Consider the following 7341-nt stretch of genomic DNA (forward strand, 5'->3'; position numbering starts at 1 on the left):
GCAGCCCACCAGGCTCCCCCGTCCCTGGGATTCTCCAGGCAAGAACACTGATCTTATATACTAGTGCTGTCCAATAGGAATATATACATATATTTTTAATTGAAGTACAGTTGTTGTAAAGTCACTTTCTTTTCCTGCCAGTGTGCACCTCTATGATGGACTATTTTCTAAATTCTATATAGGTGATGGCTGCTTTCAAGTTGGGCAGTGCTGGTGGAAATCGCATGCTCAGGCAGACAGTGTAAATCAGCTCGTGTGTGTGTTCATGTGTGTGTGTGTGTTGTCTTCTGGGACTTGGGCATCAGTGGCAGAAACCCAATGGAACAACAGAAGGAGGCAGGACATACCATGGAGTTGGGAACCCCAAGGCAGCCCAGGTGCCCAGAGTGAGGGAGCCACATTAGTGCCCCTAGGCAGGTGAGACTCACCTGGGCCAGCCCAGATTATCAGCTCTAAGCAGCGGCAGCCCCTTCCTGGTCTGGGTCACTCAGGGACAGATTAGAAGAAGGAGGCTGAGCCTGGGAGGAGGCACGGGGAAGTCCCAGATGGCTGACTGGTCATCCCTCTCTGCATAGAAAACCCAGGACATGGGAGACCTAGCTTCTGGGTCTCAGCTCCAGGCACCCCTCAAATCTCACCAGGGCAGAGTGGGCTGGGGCACCCTGGGCTGTGAACGGAGCTACAAAGAGACCTAATAATGCATTTTCCCAGTGAGGCGCCAACTCATTTTAAGGGATGCCAGCCTGTCTCCCTTGCCAAAGTAAACTCCTGCAGTGAAAGCATTTCCCACCCTCCTCCCAAGTTTTACATTTTTAAACCTGGCAAAACAAAAGCGATCTGAGCTTGTGCCTGGCTCCAGCAGATGTCCAGAACTGGTTTCCCTGGGCGGGAGTCCCTGCAGGGGCCCAGGAACGACCGGCAGGCTGTTTCCTGTTTGTGCTGCTCCACAAGACTGCTGCCTGACCTCCACACTGCTGGGGATTGCGCCAATCAGGTCAGCCCCATGCCCCACACTGTGGCTCAGCCAGCTCTTCTGCAGGGGAGGTTTCCAAGCTTCTTCCATGGAATCGCATGAAAGATGGAGACGACATTGTCAGCACATGGTGAGTCCATGCCCGACTGAGTGACAGAGCGGGTATCTGGATGTTGGGAGGCACTGAGATGGACTTCCCTTCTTGAGTCTGGGATCCTGGTTTCCCCATTCTGGATGAGATCTAACACATCCACTAAGCTGGGAGCAAAGTACACTTGGCTTTGGGGTCAAAGCTCCAGATTTTGGAAGGAGAAAAGGAAGCAGTGGTCTGGAGTAGGTCAAGACTTGACCAGGCTTTGCTGCTTGCACAGGCAGCAGGGACCCTTCCAGGAATCCTGCTGTGGGGCCAGGTGAAAAGCCACCTGTGGTTAAAGGGAGCACAGGGAGCTCTGGTTGGTGGGGATGGGAACCAGCAGGCCTGGACCACTTTCCTCTCCTTCTCCTACCGCAGTCTGTCCACTAGGGGCTAGAAACCTGGACCACGGAGCTTCTGCAGTGGACTGTACCTCTGAGGGGCTAACATCACACTAAGCACTTGGAGGTAACTTGCTACAGCTTCAGGGATTCCCCTTCCTACCTACTCATTTTCAATGCATTTTTCCTGCTTGTTATTTAATCACTAAGTCATGTCTGACTCTTTGCAACCCCAAAGACAGTAGCCTGCCAGCCTCTTCTGTCTGTGGGATTCTCCAGGCAAGAATACTGGAGTGGGTTGCCATACCCTTCACCAGGGGATCTTCCCAACCCAGGGACAGGTTGGGAAGACAGCAGGGAAGCCCACCCAGGTAGCACCAGTGGTAAAGAACCTGCCTGCCAATGCAGGAGACGTAAGAGATGTGGGTTCCATCTCTGGGTCAGGAAGATGCCCTGGAGAAGAGCATGGCAACCGACTCCAGTATTCTTACCTGGAAAATCCCATGAACACAGGAGCCTGGCTGGCTACCATCCATGGGGTCCCAAAGTGTCAATCATGACTAAAGTGATTTAGCACGTGTGCAGGAAGCAGGTAAGAGGTGAGATGGGGCAGGAGCGCATAGTCGGATGGGTGGATGGCATTTGTGCATGTGGGCCTTGGTTGGGGGCACACAGGATGGTCTTTGCTTCCTGTGGAGTTCATCTCTTCCCCACAGCAGTTACCCACTGCCAAGGCCACACCTGGATGTGCCTTCTTCTCCTCTGAAATTGTGAGTTCTGACACCCCGTTCTGGCCACACCCTGCAGGCTTTGCCTCCGTGTCTGCCATCCTGAGACTCCTTAACCTGCTCCCTTCCTGCCCATCTTCCTCCTTCTGCCATCTCGGAAGGCGAGCAGTCCCTCTACTCTTCCCAGGCTCTCCATCCCGGTCTCTTCCTCCTCTCTTATCTCAGTCTCTTCCTCCTCTCTTAAGGGCACTGTCCATCTCTGCCTCCTTATATTCCCACCCTCTTTTTCACTACAATCTCCTTCCACCAAGTTTGTAGATGTCACCTGCCTTCTCTTTTCTTGAAAAACCCCTTGCTAACAGCTGCCTTTCTTCTCTCCTTGTCTGATCTGTGTTTGACGATGAGGTGTTCTCCCCAGTTGTCTGCAGGTTCACCCAAGATGCCCCAGAATCAATCTCCACTTCCACTGCTGTCCTCCATCCTGATGGCTCTCATGAGGGTCACCAGTGGTGGCCAAAACAAGCAAACATTTCATTTTCCAAGGAGAGTTACCTTTCATTATAGATTTTCCACATGCCAGCCACTGCCACAGGGCGATTTAATAGCTTTTCAGGATTTCCAGACCTTTCTCAGGACACTGGCCATGGTGTTTCGCTAATCACTGCTCCCCCACTGCCTTCCCTTCAGGCTCCCCTGGCCAGTCCTCCAGGAGCTATCCCCGCTCCGCCCTACTCCTGCAGGCCCTGATGGTTTCGAAGCCACTTCTATGAACCACCCTCTACTTGTGAGGGCTCACTGGCTCCACTCACCTGGAACAGAATCTTTGCTCATTGCACCTCCTTCTCTATGTCAATTCCCTCTCCAAGCTTGAGATTCCCCAGCCAGGCATCTGCTCTTCTATGTCAATTAGGATGCTTTTAATTATAATTAACAGAAACCCAGTTCTAACAGACTTGAACCCTAAGGGAATTTTTGGCTCACAGAACAGGGAATCAAGGTCAAACAGGCTTCCGAAGGGCTTACATCTAGTGGCACAGCCATGCTCCCCAGGCCCTGGCTCCTGTCCATGTCTCTGTCTAGCTCAGCAGGTCCACCTCCTTATAAAACTGACTCTTCTGCTGCACCAGGGTGGCTACCCCAGCCTCCCAGGGTGACCTGTTTTTTTCCTTACTTCCAGAAAGAAAGAGAGAAGGAGAATCAGAGATAGAAAGAGAAAGAGAAGTTACATGTCAGCGCCAAGGATCCAGCAAGACTCAGAAGGTTCACTTCAGCTGGGCAACCTGGGGCTGCATCCTCATCTCAGAGCTCATCACAGCAGGCAGGGTGGAGTTAAGACTTTCAGAGCCCACTAGAACTGAAATAGAACCCAGCTAGCCAGAGCCAACTTCCAGCAAAGCACATGAAGCCTCGGGAAGGGGTGACTATCCAGGCTTGAGTCAGAGAACAGTCTTGCAGGGAGGGGAGAATCATCACTAGGTATCATCACTGACCCCCACCACCTTCCCAAACAGCTCCTGCCCTGCATCCCATCCCTATCTCAGTGGGTGATGGCATCCACCTGGTACCCAGGCCAGGAGTCTGGAAGTCAGCCTAGGTCACACTGCCTCTTCACTGGCTACATCTAATCCATCATCAAGATACACTTCAAAGGAGTTGCTGCTGATTTAAAGTCCCAACCCAGAAAATGTGTCCTCGAGGTTCCATACTCTATCCCAAGCAACACCATTGCTACTGCCTACCTGGAATTGGGCACCTAACTCCTGAGTGGTCCCCTGGGCTCTCCCCACCCTGTCTCCACGTGACCCCAGTATCATGCTGCAGGAAGGAGGGTATTGTGAGACATCCTTCTTGCCTTGCCCAGCTCTTAGTGCTGTGCTTAGTCACTCAGTCATGTCTGACTCTTTGCAACCCTCATGAACTGTAGCCCATGGGGATTCTACAGGCAAGAATACTGGAATGGGTTGCCATCCCCTCCTCCTGGGAATCTTCCCAACCCAGGGGTCAAACCCAGGTCTCCCACATTGCAGGCAGATTCTTTACCTTCTTAGGCACCATGGAAGCCCAAGAATACTGGAGTGGGTAGCCTATTCCTTTCTTTGGGGTATCTTCCCACCCCAGGAATCACACTGGGGTCTCCTGCATTACAGTGGATTCTTTACCAGCTGAGCCACTTGGCAAGCCCCCAGCCCCTGGGCTTCAGCATGAAACCCAACCTCCCAGCCCTGACTTTTCTGGCCAGCGTCTCTGTGCCCACCTGCATCCTCACACACCCACTGGCTTCTTAAATCCACCACACCATCTGGCTTCTAGTTCATTTGTATGTCTCCTCCCGTCTTCCTCTGCCTAATGGTCTCATGCTCTTCCTTCAAAGCCACACCCAGGAACAACTTTGCTTGTGAGTTCCCCTGATGCGTTCCTCTCTAGACACCTCCAGTCACAAGCCCTTCTTCTTGATTTCACTGCCTTTGAGCCATCATATGGACCTTGATGATATCACTCACCTGGCTGACCTACCTAAAAAAGAGACATCAAATAAATTGACTCATGTTTTCAACTACTCTCTTAATCATCATTCACTCAACAGACACTTATTCAGTGCCTCTCATTCACTTGACAGCACTTTTTTTTAATCCCTTACATCGTTTGACCCAGAGTAGGTGCCTAGCTCACATTTGTTGCTCCAAAAACTGAGATTATAGGATGCCCATTCACATTAACACATGCTAAACTGTGTCCTGGATGTCCCTTTACTTTGCCACTGCTGCCAGGAGGACACTTGAATTCTAGAGAACTATACATGTTCTCCTCTGGGTTCCTTCAGCACAGGTCTCTTCTGAGGGGCCATACCACAGGGCTTCTGGCACCAGACTGCGTGTGCTGTGTATGTGCGTCAGTCGCTTCAGTCGTGTCCAACTCTTTGCGACCCTGTAGACTGTAGCCGCTAGGTTTCTCTCACCATGGGAATTTCCAGGCAAAAATACTGGAGCAGGTTGCCATCTCCTTCTCCAAGGGATCTTTCTGACTCAGGGATCGAACCCACATCTCTTATGTTTCCTTCACTGGCAGGCGGGTTCTTTACTACTAGTACCACCTAGGAAGCCCATGGCACCATACTTCTTGGGTTCAAATCCAGGATACTGACACTTATGAGCTGTGTGACCTTGAACCAGCCACATGTCTTCATTTTGCCTCAGTTTCTCCACATATAAAAGAAGGATGGAGACTTCCCTGGCAGTCCAGAGGTTAAGAGTCTGCCTTGCAATGCAGGGGATGCAGGTTCGATCCCTGGTCAGGGAATTAAAATCCCACCTGCCATGGAGCAACTAAGCCTGCAAGCTACCACCACTGAGCTTGTGTGCCACAACTCAAGAATCCACTGCAATGAAAGATCGCCCATGACAAAACAAAGAGCCCACCTGCTGCAACCAAGACCCGATGCAGCCAAATAAACAAATAAAAAGGATGATAATATTGGGTTGGCCAAAAGGTTCGTTTGGCCAACAAACAAGTGCAGACAAGCAAAACACTTAGAAAAGTACCTGTCACATAAGGAACCACTCAGTGAAAGCTAGCTCTAAATATCATGACACATCCCTTCTAGATGGAGAGCTTCTGCCTCATCCTCTGTCCTGACTCCTATACTCCTGTGGCGTATGCCAGGAGCTTGGCAAAGGCACATTGACAGTGACAGCCATCACACTTATCAGACTGTATTTTCATGTGCCAATCTCTGCAACTGGCACATGAGTTTCTTATTCAAGTGGTTGCTTGTTTCTTAGCATCCAGTCACCAGGTATCAGGTGCTGGGTGGATGCTTGTGGGAAGGATCAAGGAAGTAAGGAAGTTGGAGTCCTACTCAGAATGGCCACAGAAAGTGCATGACATCCCAGCTGAGACCCCCTAAGCCCCTGGAGTTCTGGTATTATCAATTATACAGTTCCTTGCCAGCCTCCTTTGTGAGACTGAGTGCAGTCTGGACCCGCTGCAGGTAAGCAGATCCCAATGGCTGTATCCTCAAAAAATGAGAGGATCTGGAGTGGGGAGTGACAAGCCAGCCTATGCCAGAGACAGGGCAGCCCTCCAGGCTCACAGCTAGTGCATGCCCTATGTGTCTGTGTGTGAAGAGGAGACCGGCAGGCCAGGCATTGCCGGGCCTCACATCAAGTGCTCAACACATCAGAGGATGACAGAATATAAGACAAGGGACAGAGACCTGGTTACAGAGGAAGCTTAGGATAAAAGGGAATCCTACCTGGGAATCCTTAGCTTGTGTAGGGATGCTCTAGGAGCATATAATTGCCACATTCTAGGCTATTACAGCTCATCACCAGTGTGGGAAGACAGCAAATGGGCCAAGATGGCATGTTCAGGCTCTTGCCCCACATTTTTTAAATAATGACTATGTAACAGCTGAGACACCCTGGAATGTGAAGTCGAGTGGGCCTTAGGAAACATCACTGTGAACAAAGCTGGTGGAGGTGATGGAATTTCAGTTAAGCTGTTTCAAATCCTGAAAGATGATGCAATAAAAGTGCTGCACTCAATACGCCAGCAAATTTGGAAAACTCAGCAGTGGCCACAGGACTGGAAAAGGTCAGTTTTCATTCCAATCCCAAAGAAAGGCAATGCCAAAGAATGCTCAAACTACCGCACAATTGCACTCATCTCACACGCTAGTAAAGTAATGCTCAAAATTCTCCAAGCCAGGCTTCAGCAATACGTTAACCATGAACTTCCAGATGTTCAAGATGATTTTAGAAAAGGCAGAGGAACTAGAGATCAAATTGCCAACAACTCCTGGATGATCCAAAAAGCAAGAAAATTCCAGAATAGCATCTACTTCTGCTTTATTGACTATGCCAAAGTCTTTGACTGTGTGGATCACAATAAACTGTGGAAAAATCTGAAAGAGATGGGAATACCAGACCACCTGACCTGCCTCTTGAGAAACCTGTATGCAGGTCAGGAAGCAACAGTTGGAACTGGACACGGAACAACAAACTGTTTCCAAATCGGGAAAGGAGTACATCAAGGCTGTATATTGTCACCCTGCTTATTTAATTTATATGCAGAGTACATCATGAGAAATTCTGGGCTGGATGAAACACAAGCTGGAATCAAGATTGCTGGGAGAAATATCAATAATCTCAGATATGCAGATGACAC

Source organism: Bos grunniens, chromosome 28 (genome assembly GCF_055505025.1).
Source record: "Bos grunniens cultivar Pamir isolate PY7600 chromosome 28, Bosgru_T2T1.0, whole genome shotgun sequence".
Classification (NCBI taxonomy): Eukaryota; Metazoa; Chordata; class Mammalia; order Artiodactyla; family Bovidae; genus Bos; species Bos grunniens.